The 22,171-nt window shown below is 31.4% G+C and overlaps 1 non-coding gene across 1 annotated transcript; it reads left to right on the top strand.

Annotated features, from left to right (window-relative positions):
* The first annotated feature begins 16,806 nt into the window (after positions 1-16,806).
* Positions 16,807-20,782, top strand: LOC105346620 (uncharacterized). The gene is made up of 4 exons (XR_010711485.1): positions 16,807-17,155; positions 19,236-19,315; positions 19,570-19,657; positions 20,010-20,782. It is a non-coding gene; the product is annotated as an uncharacterized protein (transcript).
* The last annotated feature ends 1,389 nt before the right edge of the window (positions 20,783-22,171 follow it).

Genomic DNA, 22,171 nt, shown 5'->3' with positions numbered 1-22,171 from the left:
TAAGAATATGTATCCAGGTAAACGGGTGGTTTATAACAGGGTGACCATCTGGACGTTTGCATCTTTTAAAAAGTTGTTGATTATTTATTTATTTATTATTTATTATACATATACGTAACTATTACTAATCTTTAAACAGGTTATTTTTTCGTTAGCTAGACCTAAGACATAATGGATACCTCAAACATGAAATATAGAATACGCCAGTGCTCTGAGTGTTCAGATAGCTTGGAATATTTTTGTGTACCGTGTTCTCGTGATCTCTGTTTACAATGCAGAGAAATGCATGTGTTCAGAATGGCAGCGATAGGTGAAATCCACAATATCATGAAATACAGAGAAAAATCCAAATGTTTAAAAAATCAGGAGCTATGTTTGAGACATCCAGACAGTGTTTATGATAGTTTTTGTGAATTTTGTGACATTCCAATCTGTTCTGATTGCACTGAACATAGAACACACAAAAAAACTGATGTTGGAACCGCGTATGAAACAAAGCGGCGTCAAAAAAAGGCAATGATTCAAAGGATTGAAGAAGAGGAAATATTTTGTAGGTATCTCTGGTTTGAAATCGATCTAGATTTTAAAATCGTATCTGAAAGTGTAACAAACATAAAATCAGAGCTGCTAACTCTATCCAATAATCTTACGTGCTGCATTTACAGCTTGCTGCAAAATTTTCCTTCTAAAATCAGATGTTTGAAACAGAAAATTAAAATGAAAAGATGTATAGCCAGTATACAAAAATATGAACATGTATACGAACACTCATCAATTGTTCCAATAAAGTTTCTTTTATCCGCAAAGAAAACACATCATTTCAAAATGAATAAGAGGGATTTTTTGAAACATCACTGCAAGGCAACGCTCAGGGTGTCAACCATCATGGAATATGTCATTGAGAAATTGCCAACAATAAAACTTATAAGCCAGGAAAAACGCATACAAAGCACGACATCTGATATGGGCTGGACAGAACAAATTAAAAGCCGTGCGTTAACACGGTTAAAGAATATGTTATGTGTTAAATCACCACAATCAGTGATGACTTATATTAATTATTGTAAGATGATATGTTCAGAATATCCAATAATGTTACAAGGAGTAATGGAATTGGGTAAGTAGCATATTATTACTTATTAGGTTTGTTACTGACTGTTTAAAGAAATTTGTGGGGTCGGTAAAGTCCATAGAAGGCGAGGCGGAGCCGAGCCTTCAATGGACTTTACCGACCCCACAAATTTCTTTAAACAGTCAGTAACAAACCTAATAAGTGTTTTGTTTTGTCGAGGACCTAAAGTTTGATATGTAAACAAACGTTTGTGTAGAAAATCAGTTCAAATAACGTTACGTCCGCCATGTTGCGCTATAAATTTTGACGCTTGCCTTTTAAAGAAATTTGTAAGGCATCCACGTGACGCGTTTCATCCAATGACGTCGCGACATTCTAGTCCGAGGCAAAACAATAGAAATTATCAAATTTAAATTAGTTGCATTCACACAGCATTAGAAAGGTTTATATTTAGTAGCTCCGACTAAAAAGTAGGAAATGTTAACTATGACATTTCAGAAAACATGAAGTCACCAAAACTTCTGAAAATATTGTTTATTCTTAGTTTAACCCTGTATATAAATAGTTTTTGCGCAAAATTGAATTCGTGAATTTTATCTGAGTTGGGAAAATTACGGCAATATGTTTTTTTTAAATTCAATCTATCCTCGAATTTTTTATTCGCTAGTATTTCAGGAATTAAATTAATTTCTATGTATGATATTCGATATAATATAAGATGGGACAATGTACGCTTTTGACTGGAAAAATCACTTCATAAATAAACGGAGAATATTCTTCAAACATGTCCTTTTCCATTTCATTGTATGTGACAAGGGCATAAGATTACGTTTTTTAAATAGATGTTCAGAAAATGTTTACTTTATTAAGAAGTGTTGCTGCTTTGAAGAAATCTTAAAGATAGATTGATAAAACATGAAGCAAAATCTTTACCCAGGCTATATACTAAGCGGAAACATTTTTTTTTTTAAATTTTCTAGATATTATGTAGAATTTTATTATCATTTAAATGCTAGAAAGTTATGTTCTTCCAATTTTAAAATTTATTGATGACATCCATATTGGGGGATTATTAATCAAAATCACGTGACTTCAGTTGCATTTAAAATTGTATTGTAAAAACAGTTGCATCGCTTTATGAACTTTTATATCATACGATATCAGTGCTGTGTTATGAAATTTTTTTTTTTAAATTCAGTGACAAATTGACGTTTAGAATAATTTTGTTCCCTTTTGATATAAAATGATATAACTCATATAAAAAAATCACAATGTAAAGAACCAATAGGATATTATAAAAAAAATATTTTGTATTCAAATGTTTAGAAAAACCACTGGTACCTATTGGTGTTGGTCCTGTTATCTTCCAAGGGAAAGAAAAATCACATTACCAGGTATGGAATATTTTATAAATAGAAAAGAAAATATGTTTATTTTTATTCGACATGTACAATATAATTTAAAGTGACTTATGATAACAATTCATACATGTTATATATGTGCTCTTTGTTTTACTTTCATTGACCAACAAAGAACTACTAACAGCTATGAAAACACTGATTGAAGAGATGATTGAAAGGTGAATTGGAGAAGTGACATCTATCAATACGGTATATTATAGAGTTTAACAATTCGAGACCATTGCAATTGGACTTATTAATTTTCTTCTTTTTTTTTCTTTTAGAAAAATGACCGTTGAACTAAAGTAAATTTCTATACCCAAAATTTGTGTCTACTTTCAAGAATTCTCGGAGGACACCAAACAAAACAACACTTTAAGGACGTTGGATCCTGCAATCAAAAGTCTAAAAATGTTTTTCTAAAGTTTTTTTTTTAAATCTACACACATAGCTTAACTAAAATTCAAAACCAAATTTTGGCGTCTATATGCTTCATTTGGCGCTAGGGTGTATTTAATATGACCTTTCTGCACTGAAAGCGCAGATTGCAAATAAATCGCTTTACACTCTATATTTTATTACCGGAATGAACCAAATATAAATTTATACTATTTGAAACTATTAAAATTAAAATTATCATAAAGAAAAATGTTACAATTTCTTCACCCTATTGATATTTTGACCTTATAGCACTGATGAAACGCTATTTTTATAAATTACCAATTCAACATGTAATGAAATTATTTAAAAGTCTCAAACTTTTTCTCAAATTATAATAAATTGTCAGAAAAAATCTTAAAATTTCAGAAATAACCCCCAAAAGTATGGGTCTATCATGTAAATTTTGATATGTGGCATGAAATAAGCTGATTTTAGGCAAAAATTGGGAATCATTTTACCTTGACTTTTATGAAATACGATGTATAAGCTAAATTTGCCAGTATGTGTTGATAGAAATATTGAACAATCGATAAACTGTGTTTTCCATAACAAAATAAAGATGTCCTTATGAACAAAATATCTGGAAATTTTGTTTGCACTGAAAATAAGGAAGCTAAAGTGACGGTACTCTAAAACAACTGAGTTATGAAAAATGTTCATTTTCTTCTTAAAAACCTTCCGCCACAAAAAATTGTCCCATACTAAACTCGGTAAATTTATAATTTTTACTTTACTGTTTCATCTAAGATAATTCAATTGGCATTATAAAATTTGAACTTATGAGTAGAATCAATATATGATGCATAATTTCTAGAATAGAGGTGACCCAAAATGGCTACCCAAAAACAGAGATACAGAATAAAGTGATAGTATATATTTTCAATTGAAACTATATATTGAGATAGAAAATTATCATATAACTTGTAATTTGTAATGTAATTATGGAATTATGTAGTGGAAATCTTCCTTGCAGACATTTGGGAAAATAGAATGTAATGAAAGATAAGTCGCGGCTGACCTTAATCTGGAAATCCAACTTCATTAGGAGCCTATTTGCTGATTCGTTGCACAAATTAGTTAAGAAGTTAGCATACATGTACGCTTCTCCCCTTTATAAACCACGACAAAGACAGTAATGGGTTTTCCAACAATTTAGGGTTTTGCTAGAATGTGTATATGCAATATTCATGTAGATCTTTAAAAAGGTTAGATAAGACGTACATGTATAACGTAAGTCAAGTAGTTATATGCCCGATGCTGCAGTCTTCTTAATATTGTAAACCTAATATGTAAACGGTGTGACCGTTGGACCGAGCGCAGATTTAACACAGTAGATTTTGATTTTTGTGTAATAAAACTTTTTAAAACTCACAAAGTAGGATCCGCCAGCATGGTTGCCTACTCAAATCATTCGTCAAAGTTAAACTAAATGTCGCGTGCTCAGTCTACATTATGACGTCATATTTTAGACGTAAAACGTTCAAGTTTTGTCTTCGGAAATAGAGAGTTAGGTGATTCCGATTTTTTTTAATTTCTTCTTTCATTGTTCATCAATTTAATTCATATGAATGCCAAGGAAATAATATTAAATACTTTATTCAGAATCTAAAAGATCAGTTTATTGACGTTAATGTTTTTATTTTCCATCTGATAATTTGATCAGACATACTTAGAACAAGTCGTGTTTCTTGATTGAAGCACTATTGAAACTTATCTGGTTTCCCTTTTAATTTCTTTTAATTCAAATTACCTTCTTTTGAAACACTGGAGCTTATTTAATCGAATTTAGGGACAATAAACATCAATAAGTACCAATCAATCAATGATCGAACTAACTTTTTAAAAACAAAATTGCTGCCAATATGGCGGCGCCCAAGGCTGGAAGAAATTTTTTTTGGCCTTAGTATCCCTGATTCAACTTTCATTTTTCACCGATTTTCTTATATATACGTATAACATTTAATCCTCGCTTTGCGAGGCGGGCTTTGCCCGCCTCTCGCTGTGCTCGGTATAAATATTAAGTATACTTTGAACAAATGCTATATACTTCTTTCTTTTTATTTATGCATTCTAAATATGCATTGTAAATTAATTAGGAGTTGTAAAGTAATAGTTTTGTCGGTATTGCATTTTGCACGACAGCAAGTGTTTTTTTTTTTTATAACTGATTGTGATAAACAGTATTGGCTTCATCAAATGGCAAGGCCCCATAAAGTAACAACATACTGTGTTTGCAATTGGTTTGATATTTACTTTTTATTTTAGATATATTTGAATTTTGTAGAAATAAATGCCATACTCCCCATTAATAGAACGAGAAGAAGAATGACCAATTATGAATGATTTTGATTTAATTATAAAAACAGTGTCATTTTCTGACAATGAAAGCAAAAAAATTAAACAGAAAGGTAAAAATACATCTGATATAAACTCTTCTAAAAATTAACACAAAAATTAATGTTCCTGAAACTTTCTAAAAAGAGGATTTATGGGGGCCAAATTTTACTCATATCATTTATAGTTCTTTACAACTTTGAAATACTGTATATATCTTATCATTTATAGATGCAAATAATTTTTTACTGTATATTTTTAATGTTTTAGTAAACTTTTGTTTGTTATGCATCACTGAATTTCTTATATTGTGTTATTTTCATTGATTTGCTTAAAAAAGTAACTTTGTTATATTAATACATGTGCATTAATATTTTACTTTCCAGTTAAAAAAGAATGTCTCCCGGATTACCATTAGTATCATTTTTATTTTAACACCACCCATACTACGTATAAAAATGCGGACAAAGTGGAAAACAATCAATAATTCATGAGAGAAAATAATGTTGCGCAGCCATTTCCATGACTGTAATTAAGAGGGCTCGATGTTCATTTGTAGACTTTATTAATCTCCTTTATATGAAGAGCTGCATATTAAAATGTAGGAAAATAACCAGATTGAAAATATGATTAAAATATTTAACTTTTTCTTAATTTAATAATTGATAGCTAAACAAATGGTAAGATCTTAAAGTTAATTGATGCTGACCATCCAGCCTTCTCATTAAAGAAGGTTTGTAAGAAAAAAGATTCTTGTATAATTTATTCTATTGCATTTCATTTTAATTAAAAGATTGTCTGCATAGTTTCAATGATCCTTTGATAGTTATTGAAGAAAACAAAATATTTGTAAAGATTGTATTGTATAAAAAAACATAATCATATATATAGGTTTCGAATGTTAAAGCTGATTGGCACGAGCATGTACAGTCAATGGACATATTTATTCGCCACTTCAAAATTGCAGCCGGACTTCGAATATGCGCACCTTGATATTTGGAATGTAATGAAAATTTATCAAATGCCAATCTTACCTCAATACTTTGTTAAATTGTCTTTAAAACTTCAACCATAAAGGTCCTCAATATACTAGTTAGCGGTAGGTATATTTTCCCAGGCAGTCAGAATTTCAACCATGAGTTGCCGTTTTCTGTTATTGTATTCGGCACGGGTTTCCAGTGTTCTTTTTATTTTCAACCAAATGTTCTCGATGATATTTAGGTCAGGAGACTGGGCAGACCATGATGTTGTAACTATATTGTTATTGGCAATGTATTCTTTTACTAAATTGGCTCTTTGTACTGGAACATTGTCGTCCATAAATACATATTGATTATCAGGGAAATGTCTGGCTAAATCGGGCCAAAGTTATTGTCTAATATTTCAATATGTTTCTACCATTTTTGTTACTTTCTACATTAGTTTAAGTCCCTATTCCCTTTAAAGATACACATCCCAGATCATGATACTTAGATGTCTTTGCAATGGCGGACACACAAGTTGCGCATTGTATTTTTCGCCGTCTTTTCTCCACATATGAACTTTCTAATTTCTTTCCAATTACTATTTGGCTTTCATCATTGAACACCAATTTACTCCAGTCATGATCAACAGTCCAGTTTCTCCTCTACTTACACAAATTACACCGAACCTTTCTGTTGACCTCGCGAATCGCGACTCTTTTCTTGGAAATCCTCCGTTTGTTTCCAAGCTTTTGAATTTTCCTTTTTGTGGTTCTGGTACAAAATTTATGACAGTTGCCTTCATTAACAATACCAGTTATATCTTTGTAAGTTATCCGTAAGTTTGTTTTTATCTCTGTCTGTGTACACTGTCTTTCTTCCCTTTCCTTGTTGATTTTCTACACTTTTTTTCTTCATTTTTTTCACAATACTACGTATTGTAGATCTAGAAATTCCTAATGTTCTTTTCAACTCTAATGTTTTTCTGTTTTCTCTACAAGCTTTTACAATCATATTTCTGACGTTCGTACATAATTCCCCTTTTCCCTTTCGGCCCATGTTGTTTTCGAATAAATTTACCGTCAACAAGAAGACAAAAATCGCGTGTACACGTCATCAGTTTAAGTATAACATCACCAAGTTAAAATTAGAAAAGGAATATATTGTGCCTATTTATAGCGCGCAGCCCTGCTGAACGGACCATGCGATAATTTGCGCTAAGGTGGCGAATAATTAGGTCCCTTGACTGTACGTTACTAATAATGAATGACTAACAACAATGATTATCAACATGTCTTTTTATTGGCATCGGACCGTCATTATGTTTTTATAGTGTTATATATCTAAATTCATTTGTCATTTAATGTTGTGATAATTAAAAAAAAACCCAGAGAAATATAAATGTTCATAATGATTTGATTTCATTATTATTTACTACCACTGATTTCAAGACAACAATTGCATGATAAGACATGTATTGCAAATTTATACATAAAGTATTCCCACCTGTTTGATTACACACTACATGTAACACGTTCACATACCTCGCCCTATAGTACTTTTTTAAAAAATACTTTGCTTACTTAAACATATAACGTGAGGTATCTTTTTCATTCATCATTTAGTTTTTGTACCAGTATATGTTTTTAGGAGAACTATTTACAAACCTGTTCGGTAAGTTGTGAAATAAATAAACATCTCTCGTTATATTGTGAATGTTACAGTATCTCGCATGCATGCAAAGATTATCAAATTATGATGTTATGAAAAACCTTTTTACTATGCTTTAATAATCAAAAGTACAGCATTCCTCCCGATACAAGATATTTGGCTGTTGGCAGTAGCAGTCAGCAGATGGTACCTGACAGTTGGCTGTCGTATATGAAATTCAAATATTTACAAAATCTTAAATTATGTTTGATAATCTATAAGATTAATTGAAAAGTATCAGTAGTGTATGTAGGCTTTGAGGTCAACATGAATATTTAGAAATCATTATTCAAGCCGTAAGATATTATTAAAGTCAAGATCTAGTGAATGAAAGGTGCCTTCAGGTTTATAAAATTTAAGATATAAATTATTTCAACTAGATTTTGACCCGTGCGTGCACGGGTTGACATCGTATTTGATACCGGACATTTACGAAATAGATACATCGACACGCCGTATTGTTGTCATTTCTATAATAAAGCTTCCTCCTCAGTTAAAATAATCTGTGTCTCGGGACAGGCCTATACCACAGTTAAAATGCCTCCCACATTACCCGTAATGTAGCAAAAAATTGCAGAATCGCTCCGAAACGATTTTTTAGAAACTTAATGAAGCTGCATTGAAAATAACAGTAAAATTATTCATAATAAACCATTTGAGGGTGTAAATACCTTTCATCTAAAAAAAAATTCACATTAATGAAGAATTCAACATTTCTCCAGCAAGGTTTTTCACTCGCTTCGAGCTGACATTTGGAACTATCAGTATTTTTCATATTAAATGCACTGAGTTAGAGTTATCTCCCATATTTCCTTTCAGAATATATATGTGACAAATTTTCAATGAAAATTTACACGTATTTGTTATATCGTTTCTGTGTTTATCCATGCAATTGTGATATTGTGGAAACAAAAACTAAAGAGCCTTCCGTGATTAAAATTTGAAAAATCCATGATTTCCGGATTTTTAAAAGGAATTTTCGTTGATTATTAATTAGCAAAGCTTAACTGAGAAAAATCAAAACAAATTGGTATTCTTCAAAAGCCAATACTGTTTAAAATATATAATATGTGACAGTACTCTTCCGATTTCTCGGTATTAAAGGCCAAAAATTCCAGTCTATTATTTGAATAGTTGTATAGATGATATTTCATAACAATAGCTTAGTTTGATAGGGTGTACCGGGACTAAAAAATTTTGGCAAACACAATGAAAGAATTATTCTTTAAACTGTCATTTTCATTGAAAAGTTAAGGAATAGGAACACGTTTCGATGTTTTATCAATTTTTCTTAATGAAATATATCTAGAATATCTACAATCTCTACAAAAACGGCCTTAAACAAGCTATTGACCTCCCATTTAAAATAATGTCAAATTAAATATAGGTATCAGAATTACTTTTTCCATGATTTAACATAGAATGTCAAACAATTGTTTAATTTTCTCATTAATATTTATCATTATCAAAATATCAAGCAAAAGTGGTGGACGCAGAAACTTTGGCCAGAGTATTGAAATAATAAAATAATGTTGAAATTATAAAAGACATGGGATTTTTCCCAGCTTGATGATATCAAATCAACCCCTTATGTTATCTGTACATACTTTCATGTCAACTACTTATCTTATCAGCATTGCACACATAGAAAGACAATTTGATTAGACTGATTGTCTGCTACCAGTGAAATTCTAATTATCAGATTATCCTAATTGATGTCCGATTTATGAACCTTATATAAATGTTATTATGTCGACTTCTTTTGTATACATACATTTTCAAGATATATCTGTCTTTTTAGACGACAAAATGTCAAATTCAGGAGTGTGAATTTTGTATTTGATCCGATCTTTGAAATTAAATTTTAATTGGAGTATTTGATCTTGTATCATATTAGCAAATGAATGCAGTCATTGGCCACAGAGTGATGCATCCCCAAAATAGTGAATGTCAGCAAGTTCAAGACTTATGATGCCCATGAAACAATCTGCAGAAAGAAATGGAGGATATATTAATAATTGAATAAGATTACGTAAAAGATGTATATAAAATTACCAGGTCTACTCGAGTTTTACACTATATACCTGCTTTGTTTTAGATTACTCTATATACTTGCATGATTATTCCGTATTGTTACTAAATATGACAAGATTCTTTTTGTTATCAATTTTGTTTTTTTTGTAAATGGGTTTGAAAATACATATAAAAATTGATTCATAAATACAATGTTTTTTTTTTGGCTTACCTAATAACTCTCACTCAACCAACTCTCTCTCTCTCTCTCTCTCTCTCTCTCTCTCTCTCTCTCTCTCTCTCTCTCTCTCTCTCTCTCTCTCTCTCTCTCTCTCTCAACTATAGAACATAAAAAGAAGACGTTAACATCAATCTATATAATTGACCAAAAAGAGAGAAGGGTTTGTAGTATGGACCAGCATACTTGAGGAGAGTGTGGTCTGCCGTTTTTAAAAGTTGAATACATATGTTATATCTCTGTAATTTTCTTAGGAAGTTATTAGTATCGATTATTATACAGCAGAAGTTCCGTTGTATTTCTACTTGGTAGATTTCGAAAGAGTAAAGCCCATGAAATCCGGTCTGCTGCCTTTGACAAATACTGTTACTATACATGATTATCTCATAGACTTAGAGTTGTTTAAACTTTGTTTGGCATCGCACTTTTTGGCAATATGTATACATGTATAATGCACGTTTCTCTTAAATATTTTCCGTTTTGGCAACAATTATAAATATTTGATGCATTGAACACTCATTTGCACTAATTTACGAAGCAATGAGGCAATTATTAAAAGATGTTCTGAATACACAGTGTTCAAATAGGCTAGATAAGGTATTTCACTCAGTGTAACAACATTTTTTTTTATCCGTTATGCATTACAACATACGTTTAGTACGCCATCATTGTCCTTTACTATGGGTGCAAATCACAGTTTTATATGTAACGTTATAAGGACGTTTTCAGATGAGGGGCAAGCAAAACTGACCCCCATAAAAATAAATTGTTAAAACATGTTACATATATATCTATATATCAATAGAAAGATAAAGTCGTGAATTTTATAAATATTTAAAAATAATGCACATGTAACTTAATGCTAGAATTGATTTGGCACTCAAAACATGCGGAAAATAGACAAAAGGGTGCCTCTAAATGCAGTACACCCATGTATTTTAGGCTCCCCCTAAAAGCAGAATGCAACCAAATCAGCCATTTTTATTTCTGTACATTTTCAAGAACAAGTCCTTAGTCATCATTTCATAGTATTTTCTGGGTACATTCGCCAGCTTTTTAAAGATCTATGTCACCCGCTAAAAAATTCATGAAATTCTGCATGTGTAAAATCCGGATGTTTTTGGAGTTACCGCCCTTTATTTTAGAGTCTCACAGAATTAATTTTTAAAAAATTTCTACATACTTTTTTCATGTATTCGAAAGATAATTCACTATATTATGCAACTGAGAGTTTAAAAATTTGATTTTCATGTATACCGCATAAAAATAGCAGGAAAATCCCTACCCATCATGCTTTTCCCCAGAGAAAAACCCCCTGGATTTTATACGAAACTGTGTTTAGCTACCTATATAGAACTTCAAACCCGGACGAATGTGGTATCACTGTTCTTTATACGCACGAGAAGGTTGATTCATTCAACCAAGAACTAAATAATGTTCAAAGGAATTATCTTATTGAAAATCAGGTGCAAAAACCTAAATCTAGCAGAAAAAAGCGAATAGACAAAAAAGACTTATCAATTCTCATTTAACTATTTTTAGTTTTGTATAGTAAAAACATATATTACACTTCTATTATTTCCTCTAAAAACTATTGGTATTATTTTATACACAGCAGATATTCCATTGTGGATTCCAAAAGAGGACAAGAAACCTGGTTTGCTGCCTTTGAAAGACGCCGCTACTCTCTCATAAATTAATTTTTTATTTAAACTCTGCTGGGCAACGCATTTTTCTTTACAAAATGTAGATCATACCCAATTCACTTAAATTATTTCCGTGTTTTCAACTTTAGCAATTATTGATTTATGATGCGTTGAATACGCATTTACGATAACAATTATTAAAAGGATTTTAATATACAGAGTATTGAAATGGGATGAGATAGTGTCAGTGTTACAAAATAAAAAAATTGATATTTTATGCTTTAAATCATACGTTGAGTAGTCATTATTGTACCTTACTAGATAGAACTTCAAATCCACCTAGACAAGTGTGGTACTGAAATCGCTGATATTCATACATGCAAAAAGGTTAATTTATTTAACTTAGAACCAAACTATGATCAAAGGAAAGATCTTTTTGTAAATCAGATGTATTCATCTGTATTGCATTTTGGATAAATACACCAGTGATAATTGTAGCTAGTTTTCAAATATTAAAAAGTTCTTAAAGCAAACATGACGAACACTGGAAGCGGCCTTTATTTACGTGAAAATTGATAAAACTGAAGAAAAAAAAATATAGTAAAACTCGTTTATAACGAACATGGATATATCACTGATATACTGAAGTATTTTTGTGTCTGCGGCAAAGTTGTTGATAAATCTTTTATAAACATTACGGATAAAACGAATTATGATATACCGAATTTACGGATATGGCGAGCTGAATGTATGTCCGACAGGCGTAAAATACGAATTTGACAATGTTTACAGCGAATTTTTTCTGTTTGATTAAAATAATAAAAATTGCCCGTAAACTTTTTTTGATTTAACGTTCTGTTAGCGCATTCTTCGTGCTAGAAAAGGATACCTTAGTTAATTTTACATGTCTTATTGTTTATGTTGCCTATGAAAATCAGTTTAGTTTACAGAAGTTCAATTTGTTCCTCTAATTGAGTTTTATTCACATACATTTAAATGATAATTATTCATGGTTAGTTTTCCCCTACGCCAGTTTTTTTGTGTTCAGTGGTCTAGCCGTCGCGGAAACATGAAGCAATATCATTGGGGACAAAATTTGAAATTATAATTTGCGTAGAAGAATACAAAATTCTTAAGAAGGAACTCGCAGCAAAATTCGAAATATTGCCATGAACGCTGAGTACGATTTTGAAGAACAATGCCGAAATAATTAAGAATCATGAAACGGCATCGGTCTGGAAAACACGAGAGTGTGGACAGTGCACTTTATAAGTGGTTCAACGAAAAATATGCCCAAAATATGCCTGGCCAATTCCTCTACAAAAGATTTCACTACCAAACTTGAAGACTCCAACTTTAAAGCTTAAGCCCCTTTCACAATTGGCGCACGAGCAGAGGCGACCGAATATTCGTGCGACCGAAAAAATTAGATATGAATCGTTAATTGTTGCCGAAATTATCGCATATGGAAAAAGTACTCGTACGAATTTCGCACGATCTAAGCGAGCGTTGTGTGATGTAAACGCATTGAATCTTGCGATACATCTTGCGTCTGAATGCGACTGTTGTACATTGAAAGACAATAATATAGGAACGCGCGAGAGACTAGGTGATCGGACGATTGAACGTGCGCCAATGTGATTGGACGTGCGATTATGCGTTCCACGGTACGAATGATCGTGCGAGTCAGAGGGGGTATATACACCGCCCATGTTCAGTAGACATAGTTGAAAGTGAGAAAAATACAGATTTGCAGCAGCATTTTTATTAGGCCCTATACCTCAATATGATTATTCTATTATATTTGATTGGTCTAGAAAGTCACGTGACAGGGCGATGTCATAGGAATGAAAAAGCCGATATGAGCATACGATGTAGACAAATATGATTCAATTAAAAATATTTAATCATTATGATTCTCTTTATATCTCAGAACCAACTTAACTATCTATGATTTATGAAGGAAAAGTGAGACAGTTACATGGAAAATCAAACAATCACGACGTTAAAGTTGCGACTGTTGAAAAGTCAAACATTATTAGAAATCAACGTATTTTGTGTAATCATATGTTGCTTGGTATAATAAAAAGTTTATTGAAATAATGTTCAGGAAATATGAAGATTTATTCCCTAGAAAAAACAATTTTTTTTCGGGCGAAGCCCTCGGGAAATATGATTTTTCTTGAGGAAATAAATCTTCATACATGTATTTCCCTCACCATCATGCAATAAATGTATATTGTAAATTTTATTCTTAAACAGAGAATATATGAAACAGGGTATATATATACTAGTAGCAAAGCATGGCATATTGAGGCTGATAATTCGTGCAATGATAGTGAAACGTTGCAAGATTACATGAGACACGTTGAGCAACAGTCTCACGGTCGCAAAACAGACGCATAAACACCAGCGATTTATCTTACGATTTTTATAAATCGTGTGTAACACTCTTACAAGTACATAAAATGTTGTAAAACGTTCGTACTAATCTTCCTACAAAAACGCTCCGTGTGTAAAATCCATGCGACCATTGACATTGCTCGATCTGCCACAGTGTGTGTTTTGCGCAACTACGATGTTATTACATACACAAGAAAACGGTCTACAATTATCGAGACATTTTTGAAGTATCTGTGCCTGGATTTCAGTATGTCTTGTTTCGTCCCACATTTGATATTCCATGCCAGTACAGTGGTTGTCATATTATTTTTGTTCAAAACGCGTTTCTACAGGTCTTTTCGTCCAAGGTAACGTGTTTGGGTGTATAAAATACCTGAATGGGGTGAGGCATTTGTGCCCTCTGCCTTATATAGGTGGTTTGAAGCGATGAGCAGAACAATAGAAGTCGACAACTAATATGGCGGTAGTCGGAGATAATAAAAGGAGCAAGCTCCGTTATATGTTTAGTGGACGTGTTTGTATTGCCGTGTATTGACGTGTTTAAGTAATCCCGGTTTCTCGTTGTCTTTAAATCCCGGTGATATGGCTTCAACGCGGAAAATGACATGCCGCTGTCAAGCCTTGTACCTTTATCCGCATCTTCAGCTAACGAATCTGACGACGACATTCCGCTGGCAGAACTCGCCAAAAGACGCCCGCAGGAATAACTTTCACCGACTTCGTGACAGCTGACACTGACCTCATTGTGACGGAAGAAATGACAGACGATGACATTGTGACTGAGCTTCTACAGAAAAATAAATATCACATCTAGTCTATCTCAGATTCGGAACCTGAGGAAAAACCCCCAACATTACGTGACGTAGCCTCGATATCATTCGTCGCGGACTGGAAACGCGACAGAATATCAGCGAAATACGATTTTTCGAAATGAGTGAAATTGCACATGAACAAAAACAAATAACAATTGAAAACTGTTTTTTTTCTAAGAAGTGAATTATGCATTACCATGATTATCATCGTATGAATTTGTATTTTTTACAAACAGTAATAAAATAATGTATTCCTTATGCACTTCAAAGATATTTTACCGCAGAAATAAAATCAATTTTAGTGACTTCTTTTTTATTTTATTTTTTTAGTTTATTATACGGAAACGATTAGTATTTCTTGTGGCATTTGTAATTAGTATCCCGGTTAGACTTCCGGTATTGAGGTAGCAACAGTTGTTAACTACGTATTCGCTATAAATATTTAACGAGTTCGAAATATGAATATAACAAGTTACGGATATAACGAAAAAGTTCTCTTAAATAACGTTTCGTAATAATCGAGTTTTAATGTACATAAACACTTCAATCTACTCTTACACGTATTAAACAGGGTAAAACATAATAGTAATCAGATTACTTTCAACGCTCGGTAAATGGAACATGAATAAATCATTATCTCAACAGTTGTCTATAATGCAATGAGAAAATAAAGTTTGTGAGCTCAGTCTGTGAAAATCAGTAATTATGCCGAGTTGAAATTCAACAGATAATTAAGGAATAAGGAATCATTCTTAGAGTATTATGAGGTGATAATTTTGGTCGGGGCGTAATCAAATCCAATAAAGCCCAGATTTGATCACGCCCCGACCGAAATTATTACCTCATGATATTCAAAGAATGATTCCTTATATCTATATAATTTTAAAACATCGTACGATTATATATCAAATATAAAAAATCAAACCCCGCTGGCGCCTCAATTTGCCTTTATGAGTTATATAGTACAAAATCTATACGTAGTGTTAGCACAGGCAAAGGCACTGGAAAATGTAAATATATAACATTGCAAATCCATTCTGGTTGTATTCAGTTGAAACTTTTCTATTGTTAATCGAACATTCTTCAGCAATAATATTCAAAAACATTATATCATGATATATTTCTAAGATAATGTTAAAAAAAAGATGAAAGAAAAATTTCACTAATTATTGAGATGGTGTTAAATATTCAAAACTAATAATGAGTGAGAGTCATACAGTGCTAAACAAAAGATTGGAGGTTTCCACACCTTTAATATCCAATCAAAATTTCATCAAAAAGAGAATGCTTGAAAAAAGTACGTTCAAATTGTTTAATACGCAGTCTTTGCTATTGATAATAAAAAGCGATATATTGAAATTGAAAAAAAAATATATAATGAAATTTTCTCTTTCGCCTGTGAAATGAGCATTGCTCTGTTTATTAATAATCTCATATCAACGATTGATTTCTGTCCGTTCCTTTCAGTATAAAGAGTTACTTTGAATATATTGCCTGTGCTTACTGTTCAATATTATTTCATATGTGTTATATATAATTTGATATTGCTAAAATCAGAGAAAAGAAATATGGATTAATTTAGAATGTTGTTTGTTGAACTTGAAGAAGGAAAGGCGTCCTCAAATAAACAATTAAGCAAAGTGATGATTGAGTTATTGATTACGTATGAATCAACAATCACGTGAGACCGATGCTTGTTATACAGCGAGATAAGCTTACCTTACATACAATCCGATCTTCGTTGGAAGTTTGATTATATCATAGAAATTAAACACTCTCCTGAAGTGGATAAATTTGTGTTCATAACGATGATTATCACTATCATAATGGTTTATGTTCTATTAGAATTGACGGTCCATACGCGGGCCCAATACAAAGATATAGTATACTTGCAAAATAACATCGTTGAATCGACGAACTCATCCCTCTCCATGTTTGATCTCCAGGAAGTGAGTCTTGTAAAGTGCGGCAGCCTATGTCTCTTGAATCAGTGCTGCAAGGAATTTCTATACAGTAGACATAATCAACGGTGTATTGGGGTCCATTTTGCGGACTTTCAGAGCACTAGCGCAATTATTTCTTTGGCATTTTTATCGTTTGAAGGAATGCTGGCATATCAAAAAGGTACAAGTGTCTTTTTATTGTTTTTTTTAAACTACCTTTAGTGTGTAGCTTAATGGAACTTTTTTTGTTTCTTCGTCAAAGGTAAATAGAAAAACAAATTCATTTTTATATGAGATTAAGTGTAAGAACCTGAATGTTTTTTTTATATACCTCAAAAAGTTTTATGTTGCATTTTTTGTGGTTGAATGCAATTCTGTGATATAATAAATATTTTTTTTTTTAAATATCAGAAATATGTATGCATAATTGATTGACGATTATAATGCCAAATGTTCTAAACTAATTGTTGCATTGATTTGACTTACTGATTATATACTTTTAATTAAATACCCGCTATAAGACAAGAAAATTAAAAAAAAAATCTTTGAAATAGAAGTTGTAAATGACAGAACAATAGTACAATCATTGTTGAGTGCTGTGAAGATAGCTGAACGGGTTTTTTTTAAATGTATAAATACTACACTTTGACCCGTGCGTGCACGGGTTGACATTGCATATGATATCGGATATTTACGAAAAAGATACATCGACACACCGTTTTGTTGACATTTACATAACCAAGCTTTCAGCCTACAATAATGCAATTAATTTCACTGCACTCTGCTTAGTTAGAATAATCTAACTGTGTTTCAGGGCAAGCCTTCACAACAGTTAAAATGCCTCCCTGGTCTCATATACCCGTAATGTAGCGAAAATTACGGAATCGCTCCGAAACGATATTTGAAAAAATAATGAAGCTGCATTGAAAATAGCAGTTAAATTATTCATAACAAACCATTTTGAGGCTGTAAATACCTTACATTTAAAACTTTAATTCATATTAATGAAGAATTAACTTTTTTTTACCAACGTTTTTTACTTGCTTCGAATTTACACACCATGCTGCCTTTCGGAACTCTCGGGATTTTTCATATCAAACTCATCGAGTTAGAGTTCTCTCCCGTATTTCCTTTGATGAACAGAATATATGACACATTTTCAATTAGATTTACACGTATTTGTATTATCGTTTCTGAGTTTATCCATGCAAACGTGATATTGTGGAAACATAAACTAAAGAGCCTCCCGTGATTTAGGGTAAATGAAATGTACATGCGCAAGATTGTAAAATCCAAAAAAATCAGATTATTTCGGAGTTTTTAAAAGGAATTTTCGTTGATTATTAATTAGCGAAGCTTGATTGAGAAAAAAAAAAAAACCCCACAAAACACAAAACAAAACAAATTGAATTGGTAATCTTCAAGTACCATTGATGTTTAAAATATATTAAATTATATATCAAATTTCTGAAATTCTGATTAAATAGCTAAAACTGATAATTTTGGGGGAAATTAATTGAAAAGTTGGTCGCAGTTATTTTTTTTCCTTTATTTCCTGTATTTTTCTAAAGAGAATATTGTTAAAGTATCTCATATAATAATTATAAAAAGATTTTTTTAAATCAACAAACAAAAGATGGATGTAGAGGGTTGTGTGATGGCAATAATTGAAAGTATTGAAAGTATTAATCTAGTGTATTAACAAAGTGTCATATTCAGAATGAACATCGATTATGTTGACGGGCGTTCATACCGCTGATCCGAATTGATGGAATCATTTGAAAATGAAATAAACATTAGGTAATGATTGCTCAAATATCTCTAAGTGCAAATCTCAGGTACAACCCCCCCCCCCCCCCCTTGAACAGTTCATTCTTTTGAGATAGTACAAAAGGGTTTATAAGAAGGACCTGCATATAACTAATTGTAAACAAATTCAAATATCTAATTGGTACAGAAACAATTACAAGTATAAGCAAAAGCCAGTTCAACATTCATAATGTCAACACAGCTAGACTGTTTATAAACAACGAATGAATTAGCATAGTTTAAAAAGCATAATTTTACATTATTACATTATTTATCTTAATGATATAGCCACTTAAAAATTTAATATCATTTTCAACTGATAATGATAATAATAAGATAATAATTATGATGACGATGATATAATAAAATATTTAAAAGGAAAGAAAACTTCAAAACACGAATGACCTATTTAGTGTTCAATATATGCAAATATAAAATCCTTCTATTTCCAGGATGTGAAAATGGTTGGTTAAAGTTTAATGGTCATTGCTACAAGAAAAGCTCATCAAAGGCCACGTGGGCTAATGCAAAGGTACATGTGTATATTACGCTTTCAGTATTGATTTTTTTCGTTTCACGATAATACTACTTTTCGATCGCGAATCCTCGATAATAATTAAACGCGGGGTAATTGTAATGTTACCCTGTAGCCCTCCCCCCCCAAGGTCAGAAATAAACAAAATACAAAAAATAAAACCAATTCGCTTTATATCCTGAAGCTTCACTTCAACTCACGATCGAATAATAAGTTTGATGTCCTTTTTTTCTTTTTTAAAACAACAATAGTTGGAATGCCAGAAAATGTGTTCATACTTGGTGGAAATTGAAAGTAAAGAGGAATCTGATTGGCTGGCTACAACATTTCTGGATAATGGTATATATTTATATGTTAAAGAAATACTGAACTTAAGAAGCAATTCAGTATTTCTTTTTCTTTTTTAAATTTGGTTTTCGGTCACGGATTAAAACACATTGTTGAAATATGGAATATAATTCAATTTTGAAAAATACCTTTGAAATTGTAAACACTTTTCAAATCCTAAAGAAGAGGGAGAGAAGTTTTATTTAGGAATATTTACCAGTCATGAAATAAAACAAATTAAAGGTATATACCGCTGTTTTTGCCTCTTTCTAACGAATTGGAGTCACTGATTTAAAAGTAAATAGTGATACTAAGATCAAAATTCAATTACCTAAACGATTCTTATTCATTCCTGTTTTTATAGCAAACTGTAAGTCTGACCCATTTTTTGATTGCACGGCATGGACAGGAGGAAATGACCTAGATACTGAAGGCCAGTATAAATGGGACCATTCAAACACACTCATGAGTTTTACTAATTGGCATTACCACGAGCCAAGCCTTGGTAACCCAAACCAAGCACTTAATAAGGATTGCATCGATATGCTGAGAGATGGAGTATGGAATGATCGACCATGTTCTTATTTAAACTCTGTGATTTGCGAAAAATCTTTCAACAAGAAATAATATTGACGCAAGCGTCAAATGGGCCGCAAAAAATATATAAAAAAAAAAAATTGTTGTTACAGTATGAATCATTGGTCGTTTACATAAAAACACACTACAAAGAGGAAAATAAAAGTTGGTTGTACTAATTTTTATGGTAATTTTTAATATACTCTCAGCAACTCATTTTGAAGTTTAAGATTTTACTATTATCATAAAGAATCGAGTTTGTTTCTATAAGCATTTCTAACGGTAATTGTATGATCATTGTCATGGTATGAAGTAATGGAGAACGCATTGATTTGTACATTACTCTAATACAAAGTTCAACTCATCATTTTTCTCTTGGAGATTATGTATTTTAAACCATTTTGGTTTTTGTTGTTGTTGCATTTAGGTTTCTAATAAATGACGGTATAATAAATGAGCAATAGTCATATTGTCATATGAAAAGACATTATATGTTGTTTTTCATTTTTGAGGGGTTAAACGTAACGATAACATTTTGTCAACTTGCCAGATAGATTATTTTTGAAGGACCAGCCGTGCATATGCATAGTTCTGAAATGATTACAATTGATCCCCATTCTTTTTCAGTTTTAACATTACTGTCAAATCAAAAGGAAGGTCCATCATCTACTCGTAATGCATTGCATTGTCGTCTACTTCATATTCTTTGAGGAATTTTATTTTAGGAAAAAAGTGTAATTTGCCACTTCAGTGATGAAAGCAATTATAATTGATGAACTTCTGTTGTCAAGTTTTTGTAATGAAAGATGTGTAGAGACTATAAAATGAAAATTACGTTATTGTCATCCTGTAAAACATTGAGTTGCTAACTTGTATTCTATGTTGCAGAAGTAATAATGCCTAAAAAAATTGACGAGTTTTAATCATTATCATTATGAATATTTAATTGCGTTTTGAATTATCATAATTAATTGTTTTCTAAAACAAAATGGAACACTGAAAATACCGATTTTTGAGATAGATAAAGGTACTACATCATTTTTCAGGAATGAATCTGCATACTCAAAAATTCTAAACCCTGAAAAACTAGAATTTTAGGGGGAAAATATAAAAAAAAAGATGTTCGCAATGATTATTTTTTACCGAGTTTTTCTTTGAAAAGAATACTGTTAGCGTATCGTCATTTTATAATGGTTGAAAAAAGAAACACTTAATGACTATGTAAAATTAAATTATGCAAAGGGTTGAATCATATTGTAGATATCGGATTTACTAGTATTAGGTTGGACATTTGTCATATTAATAATCAAACATCAATCAATAATTACGACATGTATTGTTCACGGTAAGCCAATGTAGTTCTTAACTTAATAGGCACGTTGATTTTTCAGAAATGAATATCAATTATGTTGTAAATGAAGACTGAATAAATGCTTTATCTTTTGATGCCGCACGGCTAACACGCAAGACTTACCCCACTTAAGAGTTTTTGCGATAATATAAAAAGAGTTTTGGCAATAATATAATAAAATAAAAGATATAAAAAATAAACAAACAAATAAATAAAAAATAAATAAAAACAATGAAAAAATAAAATTTCAAAACATAAATAACTTATTTAATGTCCAAAAAATGGAACAATATGTTAAACCTTCTGTTTATAGGATGTGAATAAAATTGGATAAAGTTTAATGGTCGTTGCTATAGGAAAGGCACATGGGCGCAAGCGAAGTTTACTTTGATATCATTTAATCATTCAGCTTTTTAAAATAATAATTTTTTTTCTTTCTACGATAATCATTTTTTACAATAAGATTCAGTAATAAAACTAAAAAAAGCTAAAACAAATGTTGTATTGTGATTAAATTTCGATATATTGTAATTTAACCCACCTTCCAAACACTTCTGGAAAAAGGTACTAAAATAAGACGTACATATATGGTATTTCAT

Source organism: Magallana gigas, chromosome 1 (assembly GCF_963853765.1).
Source record: "Magallana gigas chromosome 1, xbMagGiga1.1, whole genome shotgun sequence".
Classification (NCBI taxonomy): domain Eukaryota; kingdom Metazoa; phylum Mollusca; class Bivalvia; order Ostreida; family Ostreidae; genus Magallana; species Magallana gigas.
This window is presented reverse-complemented; position numbering and strand designations above follow the sequence as displayed.